This window comes from Musa acuminata, chromosome BXJ1-4 (assembly GCF_036884655.1).
Source record: "Musa acuminata AAA Group cultivar baxijiao chromosome BXJ1-4, Cavendish_Baxijiao_AAA, whole genome shotgun sequence".
Lineage (NCBI taxonomy): Eukaryota > Viridiplantae > Streptophyta > Magnoliopsida > Zingiberales > Musaceae > Musa > Musa acuminata.
Genome location: NC_088330.1, coordinates 44,838,845 through 44,854,738, shown reverse-complemented (window position 1 = coordinate 44,854,738; position 15,894 = coordinate 44,838,845). Strand labels below are relative to the sequence as shown.

At 34.4% G+C, this 15,894-nt stretch overlaps 1 long non-coding RNA gene across 5 annotated transcripts in view; it reads left to right on the top strand.

Moving 5' to 3' along the window:
* LOC135671966 (uncharacterized) overlaps positions 1-15,894 on the top strand; it is a 40,204-nt gene that overhangs the window by 18,876 nt on the left and 5,434 nt on the right. For 4 of the 5 annotated variants that reach the window (XR_010512923.1, XR_010512921.1, XR_010512924.1 and 1 more), the window contains 2 exons: positions 1,294-1,441; positions 15,632-15,790. This is a non-coding gene — a long non-coding RNA (uncharacterized LOC135671966). Of the gene's footprint in view, positions 1-1,293; positions 1,442-15,311; positions 15,458-15,631; positions 15,791-15,894 lie in introns of all 5 variants that reach the window. The other variant, XR_010512925.1, reaches the window with a different exon arrangement.

The following is a 15,894-nucleotide window of genomic DNA, read 5'->3' as shown; positions in this document are numbered from 1 at the left end:
GTCATCTTATATAAGACTTTTGGATGGCTTGACAAATATGCATACATGAATCTAACATTTATATTTTCTCCTAAACCCTAAAATTATCAAATTCTGAATTACCCTGTTTTTCCCTCTCAGTTTTGATTCGTTCTTGAAATTTTTGCTATTTCCCTTTTCTTTGTAAGTTTAATAATTAGGCTATTTCCCTTTTCTTTGTAAGTTTAATAATTAGGCTAGCATTTATTTTGTTAAATTTTATTTTTGTGCCAAAAAAGTGGGAATCCAGCTTGTAATGTTGAAATTTTTTATTTTTCGAATTAATATTTTTTGTTATTAATATTTAAATAATTTTGTATATAATTTTAATAATACTTAATAAATTTCTCCAGCATTACTGTACTTATGATGATTATTTTTTTCTAGTTTTTCAATTAGTATTATTTTTTTCTCATTAGTGAACAATAATGGGCCTATTGTGAGTAGTAATGGCCTACCGTAATGGGCTAGTCATTTACTATCGCCAACGTGGCCTGGTTATTATTCATATATTTTAGTAATAGTTATATTTTGTACCAAATCCTGATGTTAATACGATAAACCCTTCATGTTAATGTGACAAATCTCTTCGTCTCCATTGCTCTCCATGGCTCCCTCCCCTCGCCTCCTCCCAACTCCCCACAACTACTTTTTTGAGCCTCCTTTGCTCAATCCGTAGACATTCTCATGATCGCCTCATTTGTCCCTTTTCTACCCTTCCTTATGATAAAGGATGTCTGTCATCACCTTTGCATCTCGGGAAATCTATGGAACAGTAGTTGTCGGATGAATCAACAAGGTCTAATTTCTCTTGAACAAGGAAGGAGATGGTATTTTCCCATCTTTAAGGATTTAGCATTTTTCTATGTCATCGTTGTTCATTGTCAATATGTGGAATTATTTAATTCTTTATATAATACAAAATCTGAAGTTTACATTCGTTGACCCCTGTAGGAGTTTCTTAGAACCTTATCTCTATGTCTTGTTTGATTTTGATGATTGTTTTGTTGTATTCGGTGTCGGCAATTGATGTTGAAAAGCACCATCAATTTTAATTTCTCACATGCTTGCATTTTGTTATAAAATATTTGCCTGATTGCTTATTTCTCTTTCGCTCATGCTTTCTGGAGAACAGTTTAGCTGGCTTTAAAGCAGCCGCAGCTGGCCTAAAAATTCGCAAAAATATAGATTGGTTTGAAGTAAAAGTTTACAATGGTTTATAGCTATGAAATTTGGATTGAATTAAAAGATCCTCCTCTTTTGGTTCTATTGTAGGATCAAATGACAAGGATGGGCTCTGGTATTTATTAGCATCAATGTCATCGTAGAAGGAGGTGGCATCTTTTATTACAATATGCAGTAAGCCAGCTCTGTTATGAACAAAAGACCTTGTCCTCTCCAAATTGCAAAAGTGTATAATTTGGTAATTTTATCAAAAGCTGGTCTTTATGTTCTTTTAGAACTTCACTCATGTTTAATTATGTACAAAATTTGCTGCTATTTTAACTTCGTATCCTTAATTTATATTCTCCTTTCTGAATTTTGTCTATTATTTTTCCAAATTTGTTGTCTGCTACCTTTTAATACCCCGTGAGTCTACAAACATGTTCTTGTATTGTAATTAAACTGGTATAACACAAGTGCCTTCACATGAGAAATTTTAGAGTTTTTTGCACAGAAGTACTATTCATGTGAGATTTTCAGCATGAATTTATTGAACATGACATCTAGATCCTTCCTAGAACTATTTTTGTGCATGTTTTTTTGTAGGAAGTAGATCCTTTACTAGAAAACTACTTCTTCTCATGAATCTGCAATTTAAACATGCATTTGTCTTATAAACATGATCCTTTATTATCTCTTTTCATGTTTGCCCGGTGGACATTCGTGTTGGGTACCATTTATTTTTTGTTATGTCCTTAAACTTTAAACATTTGTCCACTAGGCATTATGATTTATTCTCATTGTATTCCTTATGTGCATAATATTTTAGTCTAGAACATGTGATTTTTCCTTAACATAGGCATTTCAAGTGCTCTTAAATCAATTTAAAAGTTCTTTGTTGGGTACTCACATATGAAACTATACCTACAACCAGTGATTTAAAAAGCGTTAGGCGCCAAGGTCCAAAAACGCCTAAGACGTTGGCGCTCGCTTGAGGGAAGCGAGACGGTAAAATATAAAAATATATAATATACTTAATAAATATAATTATTTAAATAAAAAAAATATGTTATTAAATTTAGAAAATCAGGTACAAAATTAATGACATGTTAACAAAAAGTCTCAAAAATTAAAACAATAAAATTTTACATCAAATCTCTAGAGTTGCTCTATACACTTACCATTTATTCTGAAATCTAACAATAATTTTAAATAAATAACAATTAATAGTATTAAAATTAAAATAATATATTATTGGTCTGATAAATAAAAATATTGTTATTGGTATACAGTTAGCAGTATATTGTTAATATACTGTTAACAGTATTGTAAGAAGAGTGTGAGACGATCGAGGCTGTTGACGCAATTGCAGCGGTAGCTGGAGCGGAAGCGGGAGCTGCGAGCGACGGTGGGAGCGGCGACAGTGGCCGTGACAGCAACGGCAACCAACGATTGTGGCAGCTGCGAGCAATTGACGAGCAATGATTGTGGTAGCGACAAGTAGCAACAGTAGCGACGAGCAACGATAGTGGTAGCGGTGAAAATATTTCGATGGCAAAATCGCGAGAGCTAGGGTTGGGGAAGTCGGGGTAATCGTGAGAGGGAGCCTGATATCGGTGAATTAGTTGGCTCAATTGAACCAACTAAAGCACCGGAGATCAACCAAACCTAAAAATTTGGTTCGATAGCTTGGTTTAACTCTGGCGCTCGGCCTCTCTTTGAAGCGCGCCGCTTGGAAATGAAGCGAGGCGCTTGAGCCTTGCCTTGCCTCGCTCGAGCGCCTATCGGAATCACTGCTTACAACCCAACTCATATATGAAAGTATGGCTAGTGGTCCATACTCGATGGTGGAGTGTCACTAAAAATCACCAAAGGTCACATCTTCAAGAAGTTCGAGGAAGCAACCAATATTTGATTGCTTCCTTAGGGTTGAGATGAATTTGAAGATGTTTAATCTTTAACCATATGATTTGATGATCTTACAGTACAAATAATTAACCATAGAATTTGGAGATGTTTGATCTTGGCTGGAACATGCTAATGCAAAGAAAGGGAGAAGAGGAAAGGGGGATATGTTGCCAGCGATAGTGGGTGTGACAACAATTATTGTAAAGGAGAAAGTGTAGTGGCTTTTTGAAAAGGGAGAAGAGGGAAGAAAGAGAGGGGGTTGCCACCAAAGGAAGAGTGGTTGTCATTTGTTGGTTATCGATTGCCAATCGCCAATCACATCACTATTGAATGCAAGGAGAGTTGCAAGGAGGGTAAGCCAATTCGTTGGTTGGGCAAATCATTTATTATTTAGGGATTCTCAGCTTTAGTGTGTTTAATTTAATATTTATAAATATATATATAGAAAAATAAATATATAATTTAGTGGCAAAACATGCATTGTCACTAATATTGATTTTGATGATAAATGTGAAATTATTATCAATCAAGATATTATTTATCATAATACCTGGCATGGATTAACTATCTTCATATTATGCCAACATAGATTGTTATACTAAAGTGATCACTTTATGCATACAGCATCAGCCCATTCTTTATTTTAAGGATATTAGGCATGATTCACCTCCTTGTCTTATATCATTACGTCAAGCTTATCATTATAAACAAAAGGGTTGTTGTTGCTCTCTTGTATGGATAAAGGAGTATTCAGATTAAGAAACTAATCTAAATAAATTGTGTGTTTAGAGGGTTCCTTGATGCTTTCTCGGATGACTTGCTCGGATTACCACTAAATGGAGAAAGTGAAATTGTTATTTATTTGGTCTCTGGGGACAATCCCAATATCTTAGCCCTCCTATAAAGTGGCACCACTCGAGCTAGTGGAATTGAAGAAGCAACTACAAGAACTGGTAGATAAACGTTTCATTCGATTTAATATATCATAAAGGGGTACTCCAATATTGTTAGTTAAGAAAAAGGATAAACCATTGAGGTTTTGTATTGATTATAAATAGTTGATATTATACACGGCATGGATTGACTATTTTCATATTATACCATTATAGATTGTTATACAAAAGTGATTACTTTTTGCACACCAAATCTGTCAATTCTTTATTTTAAGGTATTAGGCTTTATATACCTCCTTGCCTTATATCGTTACTTCATGCCATCGTCATATACAAAAGGGTTGTTGTTGCTATCTTATACTGGTAAGGGAGTATTCAGATCAAGAAATTATTCTAAATGATACTTCTGTGTTCAGAGAGTTCCCTGATGTATTATCGGATGACTTGCTCGGATTACCTCCAAATGGAGAAGGTGAATTTATTATTGATTTGGTCACCGAGGACTACCCCAATATCTAAGCCTCCCTATAGAATGGCACCTCTCGAGTTAGTAGAATTAAAAAAGCAACTATAAGAATTGTTAGATAGGAGTTTCATTTGGTATAATGTCGTATTATGGGGTGCTCCGATGCTGTTAGATACTAAAATGGATGGAACATTAAAGCCTTGTGTTGATTATCGACAATTGAGTTGGGTGATTATCAACAATAAATGTCCTCTACCCAAAATTGAGGATTTGTTTGAACAATTGTTGGGTGAAAAAGTTTTTTCCAAGGTTGATCTAAGATCTAGTTAGTATCAATTTGAGATTAAGAATGTAGATATCTTAAAAATAGTTTTTAGGACTTCATATGGTCATTATGAATTTTTTATAATACCTTTTGGCTTGACAAATGCCCCTATAGCTTTTATCGATCTTTGGATAGGATATTACAATCACTCAGGGATGACTATATAATTTTATTCATTTATGATATATTATTGTATACAAGGAGTAACCAGGTGCATAAAAACACATAAGAAATGTATTGTCAGTACTAAGAAAAAAAAGTTTTATGTAAAGTCTAGCAAATGTGAATTTTGGTTGAATGAAATTGCCTTCATAGGCCATGGGATTTCAAGGAAATGCATCTCTGTTGATCCAAATAAAGTGGAAGTGGTCGTTAAATGGGAAATATCAATGACTATGACAGAACTTAGAAGTTTCTTAGGCATGGCATGTTATTACATGATATTTTGTTTCACAATATTTTTCTTATCACTTGAGTGTTCTACCTAGACTAATGAATTATATGCTATATGTAACTAGGATTGTTGGAGATTCTTTGACAGCAATCTTGATCTATCCATCTTATTTGATTTCTATTGGATAACAAAAACTTTTTACTGATTTGATTCTCCAAGAGATTTAGGGTTTTGATATTATACTTAGTGTGGATTGACTATCTTTCTATCATGCCAGTATAGATTGTTATACAAAGATAATCACGTTTTACATACCAAGTCAACCAATCATTTATTTTAATGTTAATAGGCATGATTCACCTCCTTGTCTTATATCGCTACTTCAAGCTCATCGACTTATACAAAAGGGCTTTTGTTGCTATCTTTTATTTGTAAATGAGTATTCAGATCAAGAAACTAATTTAAATGAAACTCCTATGGGGCACTCCGATGTTGTTTGTTAAAAAAAGGATGAACCATTGAGGTCTCGTATTGATTATAGACAGTTGAATCACGTGCACATTAAGAATAAGTATCCTCTACCCAAAATTGATGATATATTTGATAGATTGTGTGGTGCAAAAGCCTTTTTGAAGATTGATATGATGTTTGGTTACTATCAATTGAAGATTAAGAAAGAGGATATCGCGAAAATAGATTTTAGACCTTGATATAGTTGGTGCGAATTCTTAATAATGTCATTCGGCTTGACAAATGCCCTTGCATCATTTGTGTATCTAATGGATAACATATTTCAGCCACTCTTGGATCACTGTATAATTGTATTCGTTGATGATATATTACTGTATGCGAGTCGTAACCAGTTGCATAAAGAACACTTGAGGGATTCTATTGAATTGCAAGTCCTCTCATTAAACTAACCCAAAGGAATGTGACATTTGAATGGGGTGAAGATTTTGAGTGAAGTTTTCAAGAGTTACAAAGAAGATTGACTAGTGCCCATATTATTACTATTTCAAATGTTAATGAGGGTTTTGTAGTTTATATAGATGCTTCGAGAAAGGACTTTGATTGTCTTTTGATGCGAGATGGGAAAGTGATTGCTTATACATCTAGACAATTGAAAATTTATGAACAAAATTATCCAACTCATGATTATATATATGAGACAACGGAGATAGATAGAAATTCTAAAGGATTATCATTGCACCATTAGTTATCACTTAGGTAAAGCCAATGTTGTAGTAGATACAATTAGTAGAAAATTTATAAGTTTTATGGCTAATCTAATGGAGAAATAAAAAAGTCGTTGGAAAAAAATTCACTTTAATGTTTTGAGGATAGTGTGAGTTTGAGAATGTTTTGGGAATAGGTTCAATCTGGTCTCATTCGACAAATTAAAGAATGCCAATTACAAGATCCACGTTTAGTTTATTTGAGAAATGATGTAGAAAAATATTTGAAATCAGCTTTTTGAGTTTCCGAGAATAGCCTATTGAGATTTCGGAATAAAGTATTCGTCCCTAATAATTCAGATATCAGGAAACAAATCTAGGAGGAATGTTATAATTCCAAGTACACCATATTTCCTGATAGCACATACTTAATGATTTGAGAGGGATCCAGTATATACTTTCAAAGCATTGACCATCGATTCCTATACTTTGAGGGTGATATGTAGTGTTAAACTTGATTTTAGTGCTTATAGGTTCCTATACTTTTCTTCATAATCTAGAAAGGCAAAGCGATTTTATAGGAGACTAAGGCCAATAATAAAAAATCGAATATCATATTTAAAGCTCTGAGCATATGTTGATGTGGTAGACAAATCTATGATAATCGAAAAAAACGTTAAGGATATTGTAGAGATCAGGAGCAAGAAAGGCAAAGATCAGCTTCACAAGAAAAATAATAGAGAAAATAAATCATAAACTGGTAACAAAAGGGTTAAAGACATTTAGATTGGGAAAGAGAAGCCATCACAAAGGACTCAATCATGTGTAAAATATATATTAAATCATAAAAAAGTTAGTGTTTTCAATTGATTGGAGCCTCGTTTACCTGTCGAAAGTTGGATCGTAAAGTAAAATATTGCCCTCTGAATAAGAAGAAAGAGTCACTACCTCCTAGATCATCGTTCCATGTCAGAGTGTATACTATCATTGTATAGTAGCTAACTTAGTAGTCGAATGTATTATTCAAGTTTCTTATAGAAATAAAAAATTTTTGTTTGACCCTGGTTCCAATCTATCTTTTCTTATCACTTGGGTTTTCAACCTAAACTAATGAATTATATGCTATATGTAACTACGATTGTTGGGGATTCTTTGATAACAAACTTGATCTATCCATCTTATTTGATTTCTATTGGAGAATATACTTTTTCTTGATTTCATTCTCTTAGAGATTCCACATTCTGATATTACACTAGGCATGGATTTACTATATTTGAATTTGTTAGTATAGATTTTTATACAAAAGTGATCACTTTTTGCATACCAACTTAGCCAATTCTTTATTTTAAGGATATTATACTTGATTCGTCCGTGGCGACAATCCCAATATCTAAGCCTCCCTATAGAGTGGCACCACTCGAGTTTGTGGAATTGAACAAGCAACTACAAGAACTGTTAGATAAGAGTTTCATTCTGTCTAATGTCCCATCATTGTGTGCTCCGATGTTGTTAGTTAAGAAAATGGATGAACCATTGAGGTCTTGTATTGATTATAAATAGTTGAATCTAGTGCACTTTAAGAATAAGTATCCTCTACCCAAAATGGAAGATTGATTTTATCGATTGTATGGTGCACAAGTGTTTTTGCAGATTTCTATTAGGTTTGTTTACTATCAATTAATGATTAAGAAACAGGATTTGTTAAAAATAGCTTTTGGAACTTGATATGGTCAGTGCGAATTCTTAATAATGTCATTCGGCTTGACATGCCCTTACAGCTTTTATGTATCAAATGGATTGGATAATTCAACCACTTTTGATTTTTGGCTTTAGTCTCCTTTCAAATCTTTTATCCTTTTAAGATTACAAAGAAATTTATAGGAATTTATGGATACTAAAATCAAGTTTATTTTAGTCACTATCAAATCGATTGTCGATGCTTTGAAAGTTTATAGCGAATCCCTCTCATATCATTAATTTTGGACTATCGTGATGGAATGTATATTTAGAATTATGATATTCCTCCTAGATTTGTTTATTGATATATGGATTAATTAAATCAAATATTCTATCCCGAAATCTCAAAAGGCTATCCTTGGAAACTCTAAAATCGAACTTCAATCCATTATCCACTTTATTCCTTAAGTAGACTAAACGTGGATCTTATAGTTCTTCCAACTAATTATTTGAAATTAGTTGTAATTACTTTGGTTCTAAGGATTTAGAGATATTACTTATATTGGCGAAAATTTTAAATTTTTTTTATCACAAGAGTTTAAAGTTTATTTTTACACAAAAAGGGTTACCTATAAATAGAGAAGGTGAATTTGCTATTGATTCATCCCTAGCGACAACCCAAATATCTAAGCCTCCTTAAATAGAGGTACCACTTGAGTTTGTCGAATTGAACATGCAAGTACAAGAACTGTTAGATAAAAGTTTCATTCTGTCTAATGTCCCATCATTGGGTGCTCCAATGTTGTTAGTTAAGAAAATGGATGAACCATTGAGGTCTTGTTTTGATTATACATAGTTGAATTTTGGGCACTTTAAGAATAAGTATCCTCTACCCAAAATTGAAGATTGATTTTGTCGATTGTATGGTGCACAAGTGTTTTCGAAGATTTGTATTAGGTTTGTTTACTATCAATTAATGATTAAGAAAGAGGATTTCTTAAAAATAGCTTTTAGAACTTGATATGGTCAGTGCGAATTCTTATAATTGCATTCGGCTTGACATGCCCTTGCAGCTTTTATGTATCGAATGGATAGGGTAATTCAACCACTTTTGATTTTTGGCTTTAGTCTCCTATCAAATCTCTCATCCTTTCAAAATTATGAAGAAGTTTATCGGAATCTATGGATACTAAAATCAAGTTTATTTTAGTCACTCTCAAATCGATGGTCGATGCTTTGAAAGTATATAGCGGATCCCGCTCATATCATTAATTATGAACTATCATGATAGATTGTATATTTGGAATTATGACATTCCTCCAAGATTTGTTTATTGAAATATGGATTCTTATGGTCGAATATTCTATCCCGAAATCTCAAAAGGCTATTCTCGGAAACTCTAAAATCGGACTTCGATCCCTTATCTACTTTATTCCTTAAGAAGACTAAACGTGGATCTTATAGTTTTTCCAACTAATTAATTGAAATTAGTTGTAATTACTTTGGCTCTAAGGATTTAGAGACATTATTTATATTGGCGAACATTTAAAATATTTTCTTATCACAATAGTTTAAAGTTTATTTTTACACAGAATGTGTCACCTCTAAATGGAGAAGGTGGATTTGCTATTGATTCGTCCCCGGCGACAACCCCAGTATCTAAGCCTCCCTGTAGAGTGGCACCACTCGAGTTTTTGGAATTGAAAAAAAAGTACAAGAATTGTTAGATAAGATTTTCATTCTGTCTAATGTCTCATCATTGAGTGCTCCGATGTTGTTAGTTAAGAAAATGGATAAACCATTAAGGTCTTGTATTGATTATAAATAGTTAATGTCTCATCATTGAGTGCTCCGATGTTAGTTAAGAAAATGGATAAACCATTAAGGTCTTGTATTGATTATAAATAGTTGAATCTATGGCAGTTTAAGAATAAGTGCCCTCTTCCCAAGATTGAAGATTGATTTTATCGATTTTATGGTGCACAAGTGTTTTCGCAGATTTCTATTAGGTTTGTTTACTATCAATTAATGATTAAGAAAGATGATTTGTTAAAAATAGCTTTTAGAACTTGATATAGTCAGTGCGAATTCTTAATAATGCCATTCGGCTTGACATACCCTTGCAGCTTTTATGTATCAAATGGATAAAATAATTCAACCACTTTTGATTTTTGGCTTTAGTCTCCTTTCAAAACTCTCATCCTTTAAAGATTACGTAGAAGATTATAGGAATTTGTGGATACTAAAATCAAGTTTATTATAGTCACTATCAAATCAATGGTCGATGCTTTTAAAGTATATAGCGGATCCCGCTCATATCATTAATTTTGAACTCTCATGATGCATTATGTATTTGGAATTATGACATTCCTCCAAGATTTGTTTCTTGATATATGGATTCCTGTAGTCGAATATTCTATCTCGAAATTTCAAAAGGCTATCCTCGGAAACTCTAAAATCGGACTTCAATCCCTTATCTACTTTATATCTTAAGTAGACTAAACGTGGATCTTATAGTTATTCCAACTAATTATTTGAAATTGTTATTATTACTTTGGCTCTAAGGATTTAGAGATATTATTTATTTTGGCGAACGTGAAATCTTTTCTGATCCCAAGAGTTTAAAGTTTATTTTTACACAGACAGGGTTACCTCTAAATGGTGAAGGTGAATTTGCTATTGATTCGTCCCTGGCGACAACCCCAATATCTAAGCCTCCCAATAGAGTGGCACCACTCGATTTTGTGGAATTGAAGAAGCAATTATAAGAACTGTTATATAAGAGTTTCATTCTGTCTAATGTCTCATCATGGGGTGCTCCGACGTTGTTAGTTATAAAAATGGATGAACCATTGAGGTCTTGTATTGATTATAAATAGTTGAATCTAGGGCACTTTAAGAATAAGTACCCTCTACCCAAAATTTAAGTTTGATTTTATCGATTGTATGGTGCATAAGTGTTTTCGAAGATTTGTATTAAGTTTGTTTACTATCAATTAATTATTAATAAATATATGTTATATATAATACAATAATATAATTGGGGTGGGGACGGGTACCCAAACAACGTGGGGATTGCTCTACTCGTCCTCGTCCCATAATCGTGTGAATAATAGAAATTGCCTTCTATCCTTGCCCCCGCCCTCATTTATTCTTCCCATCCTTGCCCCATAAGGATAGATCCCTGCAAGTATAATCAACACCTTTAGGAAGAGGGAGAAGGATACGGGGGTTGTGGTTCAATCTAACCAAAATTATTGAACCTAAATATATTGAGCTTGACCAACCTTGATTTGAATCAGATGGGTGCTTGGCTCACCCACCATCACTGCTAAACTACACTCGCCTTCTCATCCCAAGGTGCGGTTGGCTCCTTACTTTTTCCCCTCTTCTTGAACCCCTATAATTTAGGGGTTTTGGTTGCTTTTGGTGATTAGAAGAATTTAACTGTTTGTGTTCTTTGGATTAATTTGGTTCTTAGTTTGGTTCTTGTGACTATTGCTAGGATGAAGGAGTACATAGAAGCATTTAATAGTAGTGACATCAAAGCAATTGTGTTAATCGGGGGGGCATTGATGCTAAATGATGGTTATATCCTCTTCCTTGCCATATAGGATCTGTCCATATATTGAGTCTTAGTTAATTGTTGGTGAAGACTCAAGCTTAATCTGGCATCCTTCCGTTCCGGTCTGTAACATATAATTATGCTTGATCTCAGTACTTAGTAGTGGTTTCTCTCATGTGCTTGCTCAATATGCTGGATTTGTACATTAATTTTGGCTATAATGGATCCTGGGATGGTCGATAGAAGTACTAGTTTCCAGCAAATTTAGTAAACAAAAATCATAAGTAGTGTTTTAAATATGGAAAGGTAAGAATACACTATCTTTTTGCTCAATTAGTTGTCGATTATCTAGGGGAAATAAATTGCAACTTTGTTTGCAACACTAACTTTACTTGCCTTCGTAGTCTCTCTCATGCGAGGGGTTGGCCATTCCTCTTAATGCTAATCTCAGAAGCCCTCACTCCTCCAAACAGCTTCATTTCTTATGTCACTAGACTCATTTCCACCAAATGAATTTGGTCTGCCCTCAATGCAACCCCGACTACTGAGTGTTTATTAATGTGCTTATCTCGCTTTGACACCTTGTGTGTTTGTTGAGTTAGCCTCCTTGTCAAGACTTGCAAAAAGAATGCATGGGCATTTTGTTGAAAGGCATACTTGGGATTCCATAAGCATATTTGAGCAAACATATTATACACAATGCAAAATATAAAAATAGCCTTCGTAAGCTCTAAATGGTCGCCTAACAGAGGGTCCAAAGCAACCCATCATGCATAAACGGTCCCTACCGCACAAGTGCTCATGTGACACCACTAGGGAATTAAGCAATATATCATCCTTATACACTGCTCCGAAGCCCCATCTAGTTATATACTACCTTGGGGCTCCAAGGATCTGAGATGTCTGGCGCAAGAGTTTAAATAGGCACCCGGGCCCTTGCCTTGACTAGGCAACGCGTTTCAGTGAAGTGTCGCCTAGGCACTTGCCTAAACTCAGGTGCTTAGTGCCTCTAGTGAGCACTCGATTGAAACAAAATGTTTGGTTAAACAGTAGCTTAGGTGGTTCAATTAAACCAACAAAGCTATATAATGTTACTAAACTTGCGTAGCAAACCTCGTCGCCCCCCCCCCCACCCCCCTCCCTCCGCGTGACCCCAAGCCATGAACCCTACTTCGTGCGCAGTCATTGCCTTCGTCACTGTCGCTTCCTTTGTCTTTGCTTCCACCACCGACACATAGGATCGACATATAGTCTGTTATCGATGAATGGGTTCGAAAGTCTAGCTTTTATATGCAATTCCCTCTGTGCCGCTTCTTTCGTGTGCAGCTCCTTCCATCGCTGAGGGAGAGGGTCGTAGCTTCCTCGCCACCACTGAATACTTTTCAAGCTTCGGCCGCCCACAATGTCATCGTCCATAGTTTTCGCCATCGTCGTTATCACCTTCTAAACCTTTGTCTGCCCCTATTGCTATCATCTGTAGCTTCCTCCATCACTGTTGTTGTCGTCCGAAGCTTCTTGCGTCGCTGCTATTGCATCTGCAGCTTACTCCATCGTCGTTGTTGCTCAAAAGTTCATTCATCACCGTTGCCCTCTCCTTCCCCACTTTTCACCGTCAGTGACTCTTTTTTCTTCTCTAACTACTAATAACAGTAGATTAAATATTGTTAATTGTTATTGTTAACTATTATTATCATATAATAGTCCCTATTTAGATTTTAGCATTGTTAATATCCATTTATTAATTATATTTTTATTTTTTTTATTTTTTTTATTTTAATATTTCAAAGTGTCTCGCTTTGCTCAAGTAGGTGCCTAGGCGAGCGCCTAGCACTTCAAGAAATATGATTTGGCGCCACGCTTTTTAATTCACTAGTATAGCATGTCATAAGAAATACGATTTGTTGCGGGTTAGAGGCTCCATTTTTTTTTGGATAGTTTTGCCTTCGAATGATAACCACCCAAGCCGTCATTATAAGCTAGAAACGGCCATAAAACCTAATCGAAATGCAATTGTTAAGCCTATTGCAAGCCTCTTGCATGTTATCTAAGGTATAAACAAAACCGAAATGCATAGTACATCGAACACCTTCAGTACAAACTTCTTCCTCCTCTTCCTTCCTCTTTCCTTTTTTTCTTCATCCTTCCTCCTCTGTATCTTCCTCTTCGAAACATCGGTACATACCGATGTATCGTGTGCCGATACACTGGTACCGATTGGTACATCTGACCAACAATGAGTATGGGTGCATGACGATCCTTGGTTGGTACAATGGTAACATTACTCTTTTGCAACCCGAAAGACCAGTATTTAAATCATGGAAACAACTGATCTAATAGAGATACGGCTCTATATTAGATCCCACATTGCCATGCCTTTTTGGTTGTAAGGATAGCCATGTAGCAAGTAAAGGAAATGTTAGCATTGCATAGACTAGAATAGTAGACTATTGAGATGGATGTGCAAGAATGATATACAAGTCAAAGAAATGTTTGCCAAGACTAGAATACTAAATTGGATGTGCAAGGATCCAAGGATAATATATAAATGAGAGCAGTTTTGAATGGTATTAAATTCTGAGTTTGTTCAAAGGAGACCTAGAGAGAGGAGGTGAGTTTCTTAGGATTAGTGGTGCCAGAAATAGAGAAACCTATCAAACTCATCACTAAGAATGATAAAAAAATATTTGTTGTTAATGATTTAACTAGGGATATTGTCTTATATGGAAAAAGATCCATGTAGCAACCCCATATATTTGTGACATTATGGCTTGTTGATGTTATTGTTGTTGTAGGTTAGAAAAGATTCTATGTCCTCTTTAATTCAATACTTTTATACTTAAACACAGTGCATAGTGAACGCATTTTCTTGTCAGTAATACTGAAATGTTTCTCCAACTCATAATTCCCTATTGAATTTTTCGTTTTTGTCAGCCAGAACAACAGCATTATATATATTAGAGTATATCAAAGGCTTGCTGTCACTCTCAGCTTGGGGAGGTTTTTCTTGTTTTGCCTCCAGTTGCAAAATCTGAACATTCCTTTTTTTGTTCTTAGTTACTAGTTTGTAGTTACAAATGAACACTTGTTTTACAGAAATGTTTAGCATTTTACTATTTTTACTGTTTGTTTCATTTTAAAAAATTATGCAAAATTTTATTTGATGAGCATTTTTTGGTTGACAAGGATATCAGAACCTAGGGAAGACAATTAGTAGGTATTTATTTTTAGTAGCCTAATTAGGAATGCTCAACCTGTGTACATCATGATTCTTGTATATGACAACTGATTATTCTATATAATGCTAATAATAATTAAGAGTGGGAGGTGATAGGAAGAAGAAAATTGTTTTAAAAAAACTAGAATGGTGTTGATGGTCAAAGAATCAAGGCTTGTGAAAAAAATGGATATTGAAGAAACTCTAAAAACTTTAATCATAGTTCTGTTAACCATTATTATTCATTAATTTTATTTTCAAATACTTTCGATTTGTTTATTCGAATGCCGAAGTGTTTACATGCTAGTTAATTCAAATCAGATCAAATCATATGGTAATCCGAACTATAGTTTTTAATATTTGGTTTGAATTATGTTTATGATAACCCTAACTCAATTCATGTATATTATTACTTAAATCTGATTACCTAGTTTGAGCCAAATGTAAAATTCATGAACAACTAGCATGGCTTTTAATGCATGTCTTGCCTCCTTACCTGATGCAAATATTAGCTGCTATGGATATTGTTCGTCAAGGAGCCAATGTGATGCCAAGGAAACAATTGAATGATGTTTTGGATGCTAAACTGGGTCCTGATTGGTCATCCAAACTGACGAGCTTTGATTATGAACATCTTGCTGCAGCAAGCATAGGGCAGGTTGTTTTGATCTAGATTGGTCATATCCTAATCCTCCTGAATTTCAGATATTATGTGTTTGGATGCCATAGAAAAATTCTTCAACAAAGTGCTTGCTTGTTCAACTCTGATTTGCTCATGTTGATATCTGTTGACTTATTTTTCTTCACATATTCTTGTACATGCCATCTTCAGGTCCATCGACTAGTTATGAAGAATGGTATGGAGGTTGCAATGAAAGTACAGTACCCCCTGGTGTTGCAGATAGCATAGAAAGTGACATCCAGAATCAGTTTAATTTTAGACTACACAAATCTCAATCCTAACGGAATTTTTGTTGATTACACTATAAAGGTGAACCTACATATTCATGATCTCATTGACTTTTCTGTGTCAATTGAACTTTTCAGTAGTAATGATTAAACTGATAAAAGTGGTTTCTTTCTGTACTAGTAACT